General features: G+C 48.2%; 1 pseudogene; it reads left to right on the top strand.

Moving 5' to 3' along the window:
- The first annotated feature begins 1,741 nt into the window (after positions 1 to 1,741).
- LOC138254614 (E1A-binding protein p400-like) overlaps positions 1,742 to 14,673 on the top strand; it is a 158,972-nt pseudogene continuing 146,040 nt past the window's right edge.

A 14,673-nucleotide genomic window follows, 5' to 3' on the forward strand; every position in this document is an offset into this window, starting at 1 on the left:
GGGGTATGCCGCAGATGATTTCGGTGGCCTCCGAGCAGAATGGGAGGTGACCCAGTCCAGGGCTCTGCTGCGGATTCCTGCATTGCTGAGCCATGAGCGTCGGGTGTGGTGGCACATGGTGTTGAACATGGCCGAGAGGTCCAGGAGGATGAGGGCAGCAGTTTCCCCATTGTCCAGTATGGTTCTGATGCTGTCAGTGGCAGCGATGAGGGCAGTTTTGGTACTGTGGTTGCTGCGGAATCCGGATTGGGAAGGGTCCAGGGTGCAGTTCTCCTCGAGGAAGCGGGTTAGTTGTCTGTTGACAGCCTTCTCAATGACTTTTTCTGGGAAGGGGAGCAGGGAGATAGGCCGGAAGTTCTTGAGGTCCTTTGGGTCCGCCTTGGGTTTTTTGAGGAGGGCATTGATCTTGGCATGTTTCCAGCTCTCCGGGAAGGTGGCAGACTCGTAGGAGCTGTTGATGATCTTCCTTAGTTGGGGTGCAATGATGGAGCTTGCTTTGTTGAGGATGTTGTGAGGGCAGGGATGAGATGGAGAGCCAGAGAGGATGGTGTACATGATTTCAACTGTGTCATTGTAGTTGACGGGGGTCCAGGAAAGTAAGAGGTTGGTCGGAGGTAAATCTGTGGTGTTGGTGGTTGCCAGGGGGTCTGAGTGCTGAAGCTGTTGTGGATGTCTGCAATCTTGCTGTGGAAGTAGGAGTCTAGGGAGTCTCAGAGGTCTTGGGATGGCAGGATGTCGTTGGTGTTGGAGCTGGTATTGGAGACTTCCTTCATGACGTTGAAGAGCTGCTTGTGTCTGTGTGCATTGTTGTTGATTCGGTCTTTGAAGGTGGTTCTCCTGACAGCTCGGATGAGTTGGTGGTGTCTGCGGATGGCATTTTTGAAGGCTGTGTGGTTATACTGAGTCTGATCTTGGCGCCACTTTCTTTTGTGTCTTCGGCTGGTTTGCTTAGGTTTGTGGAGGTTGGCGGTAACCCAGAAGGCATTTCTGTTGGTGCGTCTGTTGGAGGGATTCTTGAGTGGGGCGAGAGTATTGGCACAGGTGTTGACCCATTGCCTGAAGTTGCGGGCAGCTGCATCAATGTCGGTAGTGTCGATGGGTGGGTTCCTGGAGAGGGTTGCGATAAGTTGGTCTTCGTGACCTTGTTCCAACTGCGGTGAGGATCCATTGTGGGTGGTGGTGTGTTGTGGGGTTCTTGAAGGAAAGTGGATGCAGCGGTGGTCTGTCCAGTGGAGTTCGGCGGTGTGGCTGAAGGTGACGTGATTACTGGCAGAAAAAATAGGATCGAGCGTGTGTCCTGCAAATAGGGTCATGACAAGCGGTTTGAGGCCGAGGTTGGAGAGGTTATCAAGCAGGGTGGCGGTATTGTTACCATTGGTGTTCTTGAGGTGGAAGTTTAAGTTCCAGAGGAGTATGTAGTCAGTTGATGCGAAAGCGTTCGTGCTGATGACGTTGGTGATGGAGTCGTTGAACTGCTGTTGGGGGCCAGTGGACCTGTAGATGAGGATCCCTCGGAGGGTGGTCTTGGGTCAGTGTGGATCTGGAAGTGCAGGTGTTCGGCGGTGCTCAGGGTGTCTTCGGTGCTGGTCGTGATCCCAAGGGTGTTCTTGTGGACGATGGTGATGCCTCCTCCTGGTTTGTTGGAGCGGTCCCTGTGGGTGATCTTGTCTTGTGGACGATGGCAATGTCTCCTCCTGGTTTGTTGGAGCGGTCCCTGTGGATGATTTTGTAGCTGTCCGGGATGGCTATGGCGATGTCAGGCACTGAGGAAGGGTTCATCCAGGCCTCGGTCATCCAGGTCTCGGTCAGGAAGGGGACGTCTGGGGAGGCTGAGTTGAGTAGATTCCATAGCTCTACTACATGCTTGTGGACGGAGCAGATGTGGAGGATGATACATCTGAGATGGTTGTGTCCTGCCTTGGTGGGTGGGTCGTTGGCATGGAGGCAGGTGAAGGTGCAGTTCTGGCAGGAGACGGGTACGCGGGTGGTCTGCAGGGAGGCTTGAAGTCAGGCGGGAGAGCAGCCGGTGCTGAGGGTACGGAGGGTGGCAGCATCTTAGTGAAGACATGCGTATCAGCAGTGGGGGGGACGGGAGCCAGGGGTTCTGGCTCTGGACACGGGCAGGTGCAGACAGGCTTGCCTTTGGGGCACCAGCGGCGTGGCCACACATCGGCCGCCATGAAGTACGGAGGTGGAGGAGAGGAAAGGGCAGGTAGGAGGCGGGGGCAAAAAACGTCATGAAACAGTGGGTGGGGCCACGGGGGCAGCAGGGGAAAGAGAGAGAGGGGAGAGTGAAAGAGAGAGAGAGAGCGGAGTGAGAGAAAAATGAGGAAGAGAGTAGGGAAGCAAAAGGAGCACAAAGCGACAGAAGAACAGAAAGCAAAGCAGAGAGAGGAGGAGAAAAGGTGGAGAGAGTCAGAAGGTAGCCTAATAGGAAAGCAGAGCTCTCCCACTAGGCACCAGGGATGAGGCGCAGGCAGAAGCCTGCTGTTGGAGGAGGACCTCAAACTCTTGACAGGGGTCAGGAGTTCAGAGGAGCCAGGCAATGGGCTCTACTCATCAGGTGGAGCCACGGGAGGCAGAGCAGTGCACTGACCAGGTCAGTGGTATTGCTCAGCCTACCACGCAGCGGCCACCATCATGTAGGGAGGTGGGGGAGGAGAGGACAGCTGGAAAGTGGGAGCAGGGGTGAAAAACGGCACAAAAAAGGGGGCGGCCGCAAAAAGTGGGTGGGGCTGAAGGGGCAGCAGCGGCGGGGGAGAGAGTGAGGGGGAGAGTGAAAGTGAGAGAGAGCGGAGTGAGAGAAAACCATGGAAGAGAGTAGGGAAGCAAAATGAGCACAAAGGGACAGAAGAGCAGAGAGAAAAGCAGAGAGAGGAGGAGAAAAGTAGTAGAGAGGCAGAAGGTAGCCTAGTAGAAAAGCAAAGCTCTCCCACTAGACACCAGGGATGAGGCGCAGGCAGAAGCCTGTAGGTGGAGGAGGGCCTCAAACTCCTGACAGGGGTCAGGAGTTCAGAGGAGCCAGGGAAAGGGCTCTACTCACCAGGTGGAGCCATGGGAGGCAGAGTAGTGCACTGACCAGGTCTCTTATGTACTCTGCAGGAGTAGCACTAACATTTTGGCACTACTCCTGCAGAGTACATCAATAGCGTCAGGAATTCTGACGCTATTGCCCCTTACCCTGCACTAGGGTGTGCTGTATTTTAAATACAGCGCACACATGGCAGTAGTAGGGGGCACTAAGGGGCGCTTGGAATGTGGTGCTGGGCTGGGTGCAGCACCACTTTTCTTAACTCAGCCCCTGTGTCCTCTAGTGGTTACATGTAGGGTTACTCTGCATTATTTATTGCAATTATCTTTTTTGTATTATTTATTGCCATTTTCCTTTAGTGTTGTTATGCCCTCAAAGGGTTAACAATATAATTACATGATCATGTTTCATGCAAATGCTATTTTCATTGTGGTGTTCTCTAGGGGCTGTTCTAAGCATTGCAGTCATATCAACATATTAAAATACTCATGGCATGGACATTTGCCCTATAATACTTTCCAGGGCATTACTTTTACAAAACATTTTTGCTCATAACTCAGCATATGGTGGTCCTAAAACAATGTGACAACCTTCAAAACATTTATCACAATGTGCTGTTTCTGCCTACATCATCTCTGGGACCCTACACAATGTTAGAGGGGACTCCAAAATAATAACCCCTCACACAATTCAATGCCTTTTAAGCTTCCTCATGGGTAGAATTTTTGTTTTATAGCTAGGAGAAGTGTTGTCTTAGAGGCCTTGTTTGTAATATAATTGCAGTAGGTCTGCTTATTCTAAAAAAGCCCTTTAGGGGCTAAGTATATGGTTACACTGCATTATTTTCTTTTGTTTTGTTTTCCTGCGGTTATGTCCTCTAGGGGCTAACAATATGGTTATATGACCATGTTTTTACAAATGATATTTTTTTAATGGTGCTTTCTAGGGGCTGTTTTGAGCATTTCAATCTAATAACAAACTTTTATTCTTGTGAAACGTTTAAATGACAATTGTATATGTTTTAATAATCTCTCCTTATTACAATTATGACCATAATTCAGGCCAGTTTAACATCCTTATTACATCATGACTGTTTGAGCACTCTTGATATGTTTGGGCGACCCTTCTAGTTTATTTCTACTCTGTGGCTGTCTTGTGTCTTTTTTTGGGGAGTTGCAACTCTGATGGTGGGATGGTGATAGTGGTATTCTATTGGAGTTAGCATGGCAGATTTAAATTAGGATTCTAAATGGCAGCATGTAAAGTTTTTGCCTCAGGCAGAGGAAGAATGTAAATGGAAGTGCTTTAGTTATATTCAGGGCCACTGGAATTATATGGTAGAAAAAGACGAACATATGAGGCAGGGTTGATCAATTTATGTGGCAAGAAAAGTCCAGTACTGAATTTACAATTCCAATAGCTCTAACCCAAGCAAATGTGAGACCTATTGCATTACAAATGCTTGTTTTAAGTATGCCAAACCACAAAAGGATGCTCTTTGAAAAGTTGTATCTATATATTATCTTAATGAACTGCTTTTAGTGTTTGTGCTTTCATGATTGTATGTATAAAATCGAATTACGATGATGATAGTGACGACAACGACTGTATTTTGAAATCCTTTTTTATTCTTATCTGGACACAATTCCTCATCTAAGTTTGAGGACAACATCGTCCGTGGCCCAGTGTCTGGGTGTTGTGAGTTCTATACCTATCATCCAAATTATCTAAGAAATAGTGCCCACACAGGTTACTTTAAATTTAACTTTACTTCTAGCCTGGGAAAGGGCAGAAAAGCCATCTATATGAAAGACAGATGTTCGGAATTCAGAAACGTCTATTAAATAAGAAACATTGCAAAAATATCGGCCATATGTTATTGAGTGGCTTAAATATAACTATGTTCCAGGGTCTAACTAATAGGGAATATGAATGGAGAAATAGGATTAGTGAGTAGGAGATTGTACTCAAAAAGGCATTCGAACCAGTGAAGAAAATAAGTCCTGGGAGAATTTGTACGCAGAAAATCCAATACATTTTAGGAAATGTGGAAAACATGCATTATTGTCACATTATCCACCTTTTCAGATGGGAAGTGAGAATTGTGTTTGGTAGGGACTATAAAGATATGCAACAACTGCCTTATACTTCACTAGAAGATAGAATGCTGCTGCTGTTTAGTGGTGATACAAGGGTCTGGAGAAGCAGCCCTATTCTGCACCATGACAGACTTAGCTCCTCATTGCCACACTTAGTTGACGCTTAGATGTTGTCATCATATGTGGTGATGGAATTCATATACATATGCAGTGGAAGACAGTACTACTTACGGCACAATAAGCTGCATATCTACAGCACACAGTATCCTACCTCTGTGCAACTCACTAAAGTCTGCATCAAACCCAGCTGCTGCTCTCTCTAAGAACAGAACCAGAGGCATTCTCTAAGCAAAAATCCAGCTGCCCCTTGGTCTCAAGAGCCAATGGAAAAATGGCACACATATTCCACCTCTCTGCACCTCTATCTGTTTATATGTCCGTCTCTCTGATTGCAAGTACCTTGGTGTCAAAAAATCTGTCCATCTGTAGGAAAGTACCATCTTGCCTGGCATGTTAACCCCATTTTTACTTGTGTGTCAGTTTGTTTTTGCCTGTGTCACTGGGATTGCTGCTAGCCAGGACCCCAGTGCTCATGGTTTGTGGACTATGGGGGTCATTCCGACCCTGGCGGTAAAAACCGCCAGGGCCGTGACAGACGGAAAGCACCGCCAACAGGCTGGCGGTGCTTTCCTGCCCATTCTGACCGCGGCGGTAAAGCCGCGGTCAAAAAAGGGGATCCGGCGGTTTCCCGCCAGATTACCCCTGGCTGGGCTGAATCTCCAGCGCCCCCATGGAGATTCTGACCCCCTTCCCGCCATCCTGTTTCTGGCGGTTTTTACCGCCAGGAACAGGATGGCGGGAACGGGTGTCGTGGGCCCCCTAACAGGGCCCCAGCATGATTTTCACTGTCTGCTTAGCAGACAGTGAAAATCACGACGGGTGCAACTGCACCCGTCGCACCCCTGCAACACCGCCGGCTCCATTCGTGTTGCTGGGCCTTTCCCGCTGGGCCGGCGGGCACTCCCTTGGCGGGCGCCCGCCGGCCCAGCGGGAAAGTCGAAATGGCCCCCGCGGTCTTCTGACCGCGGAGCGGTCTTTTGACAGGGGAAGTTTGGCGGGCGGCAACCGGCGCCCGCCAAACTTGGAATGACCCCCTATATGTGTTCCCTGTGTGGTGCCTAACTGTGTCACTGAGACTCTGCTAAACAGAACCTCAGTGCATATGCTCTCTCTACATTTAAAATTGTCACTGCAGGCTAGTGACCATTTTCACCAATTCTGATTGGCACACTGGAACACCCTTATAATTCCCTAGTATATGGAACCTAGGTACCAGGGTATTGGGGTTCCAGGAGATCCCTATAGGCTGCAGCATTTCTTTTGCCACCCATAGGGAGCTCAGACCAATATTACACAGGACTGCCACGGCAGCCTGAGTGAAATAACGTCTACATTATTTCACAGTCATTTTACACAGCACTTAAGTAACTTATAAGTCACCTATATGTCTAACCCTCACCTAGTGAAGGTTAGGTGCAAATTTACTAAGTGTGAGGGCACCCTGGCACTATCCAAGGTGCCCCCACATTGTTCAAGGCAATTTCCCTGGACTTTGTGAGTGCGGGGACACCATTACACGCGTGCACTACATATTGGTCAATATCTATATGTAGCTTCACAATGGTAACTCCGAACATGGCCATGTAACATGTCTAAGATCATGGAATTGTCCACCCATGCCAAATCTGGTATTGGGGTGCCAATCCCATGCATCCCCGGGGCTCCAGCATGGACCCCGGGTACTGACAAATTAGCTCTCTGGGGTTTTCACTGCAGCTACTGCTGCTGCCAACCCACAGACAGGCTTCTGCCCTCCTGGGGTCTGGGAAGCCCAGTCCCAGGAAGGCAGAACAAAGGAATTCCTCTGAGAGAGGGTGTTACACCCTCTCCCTTTGGAAATAGGTGTTAAGGGCTGGGGAGGAGTAGCCTCCCCCAGGCTCTGGAAATGCTTTGATGGGCACAGATTGTGCCCTCCTTGCATATGCCAGTCTACACCGGTTCAGGGATCCCCCAGCACCTGCTCTGGCGCTAAACACGACAAAGGAAAGGGGAGTGGCCACTCCCCCGTCCATCACCACCCTACGGGTGGTGCCCAGAGCTCCTCTAGTGTGTCCCAGACTTCTGACATCTTGAATGCAGAGGTATGAGGGCACAATGGAGGCCTCCGAGTGGCCAGTGCCAGCAGGTGATGTCAGAGACCCCTCCTGATAGGTGCTTACCTGGTTAGGTGGCCAATCCTCCTCTGAGGGCTATTTAGGGTTCTCATGTGGGTTTCTCTTCAGATAACGAATGCAAGAGCTCACCAGAGTTCCTCTGCATCTCTCTCTTCGACATCTGCCAAGGATCGACAGCTGACTGCTCCAGGACGCCTGCAAAACTGCAACAAAGTAGCAAGATGACTACCAGCAACATTGTAGCGCCTAATCCTGACGGCTTTCTCCACTGTTTCCTGGTGGTGCATGCTCTGAGGGCTGTCTGCCTTCACCCTGCACTGTAAGCCAGGAAGAAATCTCCTGTGGGTCGAAGGAATCTTCCCCCTGCTAACGCAGGCACCAAACTTGTGCTTCACCGGTCTTCTGGGTCCCATCTCATCTCGACGAGCGTGGTCCCTGGAACACAGGAGCCCAGTGGTCCTTCTGTCATAATTTGGTGGAGGTAGGTCCTTGCCTCCCCAGGCCAGACAGTAATCCTGTGTACTTTGTGAACTGCAGCTGCTAGGGCTTCTGTGCACTTTTTCAAGGAATCCTTAATGAACAGCATAGCCCAGGTCCCCAGCACGCCGTCCTACATTGCTCAACTCGCCGAGTTGACCACCGGCTTCATGGGACCCTCCTTTGTAGTGTTGAGATGACTGCCATACTCAGATTTTTTGAATGCTTGTTCAAGTGCTTCTGTGAGTGCTGCCTGCTTCTGCTTGGGCTCTGTGTGCTGCTGAGCACCTCCTCTGTCTCCTCCTCCAAGGGGCGACCTCCTAGTCCTTCCTGGGCCCGGGCAGCACCCACTTTCTTCAACCGCAATTCTTGCATCTAGCAAGGCTTGTTTGCAGTCTTTCTGCGTAAAACCAAATCTGCATCCTCCAGCACGCCGTGGGACATCTTCTGTGCTAAGGAAAAGTTCCTGGAATTTTCCGTTGTTGCAGAATCTTCAGCTTTTTCCACCCGGAGGCAGCCCTTTTGCACCTTCATCCGGGGTTTAGTGGGCTTCTGCCCCCCCCCCCGGGACACTTGTGTGACTCTTGGACTTAGTCCCCTTTCTTTACAGGTCCTTAGGTCCAGGAATCCTTCTTCAGTGCTTTGCAGTCAGTTGTTGCCTTTGAAGAATCTCCTATCACAACTTTAGTGTGTTTCTGGGGAAGTAGGCTAACTTTACTCCTACTTTTCAGGGTCCTGGGGTAGAGTATCTTGGACACCGTTAGTGTTTTCTTACACTCCAGCGACCCTCTACACACTACACTAGGCCTGCGGTCAATTTGTGGTTTGCATTCCACTTTTAGAGTGGTTTGTGTTGCCTCTAGGTCTATTGAATCCTATTGTGTTCTACAGTGTTTGCACTACTTTTCTGACTGTTTACTTACCTGATTTTGGTTTGTGTGTACATTTTGTGTATTTTACTTACCTCCTAAGGGAGTATATCCTCATTGTCCCTAAAATAAAGTACCTTTATTTTTAGTAACTCTGAGTATTGTGTTTCTTATGATGTAGTGCTATGTGATATAAGTGGTATAGTAGGAGCTTTGCATGTCTCCTAGTTCAGCCTAAGCTGCTCTGCTATAGCTACCTCTATCAGCCTAAGCTGCTAGAACACTACTAATGTACTAATAAGGGATACCTGGACCTGACACAAGATGTAAATACCATCAGGTACCCACTATAAGCCCAGCCAGCCTCCTACATTGGTGGTGCAGTGGTGGGATAAATACTTGTAATTACTTTACCACTTTGTCATTTGGTGCTTTTAATAAGAAAAACATATACCTAATACTTCAGAATATGCACAGTTAACCTAAACAGTTTAACTTTCTTTCTTTAAAATGTCTAAAAGGTTACAGAAAAGTTTTGAAAAGTATTGAAAAGTTTAAAAAAGTTTTTCTCTTTTCTCTAAAAGTTTCTAAACTTTTCTCTTTTGCCTTAAACCCTTTCTATCAGTCATGTCTGCAGTAGAACTGCCTCCCACAGTTGTCCAGGCAACATATGGTAGTTTAAACTTCAAACGTTTGAGAGGTCTCTGCATAGAAAGAGGTTTAAGCATTGGTAAGAACCCTACCAAAGATCTTCTCCTTAGCCTTCTCCTAGAATGTGGCCAATCCCAGGATCAGGAGGTAGAGGAGGGGGGTAACCAGCAAGACTCAGAGGAGTCCCCTGAGGATGCTGGGAAGGGTTCATCCAAACACCTGCCAGCTAACAGGCCATCTAGAGACTTTGGTAGTGGGAGGGGGGTCAAACATTAGTAGGGCACCTTTCACTCCTAAAAACCAAGTAGGGGCAGGTCACACTCTGCCAATTCCCACATTTCTTCTGTGTCTCAGAATACCCAAGCCTCCCACCCTGAGGATAACACTATGGAAAGGGAACTAAGAAAGCTGAGGTTGGAAGAGGCCAGGTTGAAGCTAGGACAGCAGCAGCTGGCCTTAGACAGGGAGTCTCGAGATATAGAGAGGGAAAGGCAGAGGTTGGGGTTAGTTCCCCATGGTGGCAGCAGCAATATTTTTTATAGCAATCCTGTGATAGAACAAGATTCCAGAAACCTGCAGAAGAAAGTCCCCCCTTACAAGGAGGGGGATGACATTAACAAGTGGTTTGCTGCACTTGAGAGGGCCTGTATCGTACAGTTGGTCCTTCAAAGGCAATGGGCTGCTATCTTGTGGCTATTTTTCACTGGTAAGGGTAGGGATAGGCTCCTTACTGTCAGAAAAAGTGTTGCTAATAATTACAAAGTTTTGAAAGATGCACTTTTGGATGGATTTGGCTTAACCACTGAACAACACAGGATTAAGTTCAGAGACACCTGAAAAGAGTCCTCTCAAGACTGGACAGACTTTGTAGACTGTTCAGTGAAGGCCTTGGAGGGTTGGTTACATGGCAGTAAGGTGACTGACTATGAAAGTCTGTATAATCTAATCCTGAGAGAGCATATTTTGAACAATTGTGTGTCTGATTTGTTGCACCAGTACTTGGTAGACTCAGATCTGACCTCTCCCCAAGAATTGGGAAAAAAGACAGACAAATGGGTCAGAACAAGAGTGAACACAAAAGTTTATACAGGGGGTGACAAGGATGGCAAGACGAAGGATGGTAAGTCTTCTGACAGTGGTGGGGACAAAGATAAAAAACGTTCTGAGTCTTCATCAGGCCCACAAAAATCCTCTGGGGGTGGTGGGTCCAAATCCTCTTCCCACAATAACAAAAAAGCCATTGTGTTACTTATGTAAAAGTAAAGGCCATTGGGCAAGTGATTCAACTTGTCCAAAGAAAAACACCAAGGCTCCCACTACCACAACCCCAACTGCAACCTCTAGTGCCCCTAGTAATAGCAATGGTGGTGGGAAGTCTACGACAAATAGCCAATCTAAGGGTGTAGCTGGGCTCACCATTGGTAGTGTAGTTGGGGTTGGTCTTGTGAGGGAGACCACAGAGGCTGTTTTAGTCTCTGATGGTGGTATTGACTTTGCCATCTTGGTTGCTTGTCCCCTTAATATGGGTAAGTACAAGCAACTTCCCCTAATAAATTATGTTGAGGTTGAGGCCTACAGGGACACAGGAGCCAGTGTAACTATGGTGATAGAGAAACTGGTTCACCCTGATCAACACCTATTTGGTCAGCAGTACCAAGTGACCGATGCTCACAATAACACACTTGGCCACCCCATGGCTGTTGTGAATCTCAACTGGGGGAGGGGGAGGTCAATGGTCTAAAGAAAGTTGTGGTAGCCACTGAATTACCTGTAGATTGCGTACTAGGCAATGAGTTGGAGACATCAGCTTGGGCTGAAGATGAGTTAGAGGCTCATGCAGCAATGCTGAGCATTCCTGGGCATATTTTTGCTTTGACAAGGGCTCAGGCTAAAAAGCAAAAAGGACAGGGAAACTTGGATCCTGGAACAATGGACCAAGTGCTCCCAAAAGCTAGGGGTAGAAAGGGTGAATCCTTGTCCAATATCCCTCCCTCTCCAGAAGGATCTCCTTTTGAGGAAGAGGAATCCTCTCCCTGTGCAGAACCTACACCAGAGGATCTGGCAGCAGACACTGCTGAGCTTTTGGGTGCAGGGGGGCCTGCCAGGGAAGAGCTGAGTGTGACACAGCAGACCTGTCCCACAATAGAGGGTTTAAGACAGCAAGCTGTCAAACAGCAGAATGGGGATGTCAGTGATAGCCATAAGGTGTATTGGGAAGACAACCTCCTGTAAACTGAGTCAAGGGACCCGAAGCCTGGAGCTGCCAGGAGATTGGTCATCCCTTTGCAGTATAGGGAGTTTCTTCTTATCTTGGCACATGACATTCCTTTAGCTGGGCATTTTGGCCAGAGTAAAACTTGGGACAGGCTTGTTCCATTGTTTCACTGGCCTCGTATGTCCTGACCCAGTACCACCCAGGACAGAAGGTGTGGGAATTGGAGCCTGTGCCCCAAGAGCACTCCAGGACAAATGCAGTGGACCCCATCTCATTGTTGAGAAAAATGGCGAGGTTACCTTCTTGGTACACCTGGGCACTGCCAGGAATCCCCTTAGGGTGCTCCATGTCAACCGCCTAAAACCCTACTATGACAGGGCTGATTTAATCCTGCTCGTAGCAACTGATGAGGGACAGGAAGAAGAGAGTGACCCTGATCTCCTCTCCACCACTGAAGCTGATGGCTTAGTGGAGGGAGTGGTGCTAGCAGATTGCCTTATTGCTGAGCAGAAGGACAACTGCATTAATCTCCTAGGACAATTTTCTGACCTCTCCTCACTGATACCAGGTACAACTACCTGGTGTGAGCACACAATCAATACTGGAGACAGTTTGCCTGTCAAGAGTAAGATTTATAGGCAGCCTGACCATGTCAGGGATTGCATAAAACAAGAGGTGCAGAAAATGATGGACTTAGGAGTAATTGAGCCTTCAGACAGCCCATGGGCTAGCCCAGTGGTGCTTGTCCCAAAACCTCACGGTAAGGATGGTAAAAGAGAAATTGGTTTTGTGTTGACTATAGTGGTCTCAATCAAGTAACCAAGACAGATGTTCACCCTATACCCAGGGCAGATGAGCTAATAGATACACTTGTTTTTGCCAAGTATGTAAGCACTTTTGATTTAACTGCAGGGTATTGGCAGATTAAATTATCAGAAGATGCTAAACCTAAAACTGAATTTTCCACCATTGGAGGACATTTTCAGTTTACTGTGATCCCCTTTGGTTTGAAAAATGTACCTGTCACTTTTCAAAGGTTGGTGAACACAGTCCTGAAAGTGCAGCATATCTAGATGATATAGCTGTCTTTAGCTCCACCTGGGATGAGCACCTGGTCCACCTATGAAACGTTTTGGAGGCCCTGCAAAAGGCAGGCCTCACTATCAAGGCTTCAAAGTGCCAGATAGGGCAGGGAAAGTGGTTTATCTGGGCCACCTGATAGGTGGGGAACAGATTGCACCACTGCAGGGGACGATCCAGACCATTATGGAATGTGCTCCCCCTACAACTCAAACCCAGGTGAGAGCCTTTCTAGGCCTCACAGTGTACTATATGAGGTTCATCGAGAATTATGGCTCCATTGCAGCTCCGCTTAATGACCTCACTAGTAAGAAGATGCCTAAAAAGGTATTATGGACAGCTAGCTGTCAAAAAGCTTTTGATGAACTCAAACAGGCCATGTGCTCTGCACCTGTCCTAAAAAGCCCTTGCTACTCGAAAAAGTTCATAGTCCAGACTGATGCTTCTGAATTAGGGGTTGGGGCAGTGCTATCACAGCTTAACACTGAGGGTCAGGATCAACCTATTGCTTTTATCAGCAGGAGGTTGACCCCTAGATTAAAGCGTTGGTCTGTCATAGAGAGGGAGGCCTTTGCTTTGGTCTGGGCACTGAAAAAGTTGAGACCATACCTGTTTGGTACTCACGTTATTATTCAGACAGACCACAAACATCTATTATGGCTTAAACAAATGAAAGGTGAAACCCCTAAATTGTTGAGGTGGTCCATATCCCTACAGGGAATGGACTATATAGTGGAACATAGACCTGGGAGTACCCACTCCAATGCAGACGGACTCTCCAGATATTTCCACTTAGACAATGACTACTCATCTGGGCAAGGTTAGCCTAATTGAACCTCGTATGGGGTGGAGGGGTTGTGGAGGAAAGTTCCATCTTGCCTGGCATGTTTCCCCCATTTTTACTTGTGTGTCAGTTTGTTTTTGCCTGTGCTCATAGTGAAAACCCTATGTTGTCAGTGTGTTTGATATGTGTCACTGGGATCCTGCTAGCCAGGACCTCAGTGCTCTTAGTTTGTGGCCTATTTGTGTTCCATGTGTGGTGCCTAACTGTGTCACTGAGGCTCTGCTAACCAGAACCTCAGTGCTTAGCCTCTCTCTGCTTTTAAAATTGTCACTGCAGGCTAGTGACCATTTTCACCAATTCTGAGATTCAAAACATTTCCAGAGGCTTGGGGAGGCTACTCCTCCCCAGCCCCGAACACCTATTTCCAAAGGGAGAGGGTGCAACACCCTCTCTCAGAGGAAATTCTTTGTTCTGCCTTTCTGGGACCAGGCTGCCCAAGCCTCAGGGGGGTGGAAACCTGTCTGAGGGGTTGGCAGCAGCAGCAGCTGCAGTGGAGACCCCGGAAATCAAGTTTGGCAGTACCCAGGTTCTGTGCTGGAGACCTGAGGATGCATATAATTGTCCCCCCAATACCAGAATGGTAATGGGGTGACAATTCCATGATCCTAGACATGTTACATGGCCATGTTCGGAGTTACCACGGTGACGCTACATATAGGTAGTGACCTACATGTAGTGCACGCATGTAATGGTGTCCCCGCACTCACAAAGTTTGGGGAATTTGCCCTGAATGATGTGGGGGCACCTTGGCTAGTGCCAGGATGCCCACACACCAAGTAACTTTGCACCTAACCTTCACCAAGTGAGGGTTAGACATATAGGTGACTTATAAGTTACTTATGTGCAGTGAAAAATGGCTGTGAAATAACGTGGACGTTATTTCACTCAGGCTGCAGTGGCAGTCCTGTATAAGAATTGTCTGAGCTGCCTGTGGGTGTCAAAAGAAATGCTGCAGCCCATAGGGACCTCCTGGAACTCTAATACGCTGGGTACCTAGGTACCATATACAAGGTCATTATAAGGGTGTTCCAGTGTGCCAATGAGAATTGGTAAAATTAGTCACTAGCCTGCAGTGACAATTTTAAAAGCAGAGAGAGCATAAACACTGAGGTTCTGGTTAGCAGAGCCTCAGCGATACAGTTAGGCACCACACAGGGAGCACATATAGGCCAC

Source organism: Pleurodeles waltl, chromosome 1_2, assembly GCF_031143425.1.
Source record: "Pleurodeles waltl isolate 20211129_DDA chromosome 1_2, aPleWal1.hap1.20221129, whole genome shotgun sequence".
Classification (NCBI taxonomy): Eukaryota; Metazoa; Chordata; class Amphibia; order Caudata; family Salamandridae; genus Pleurodeles; species Pleurodeles waltl.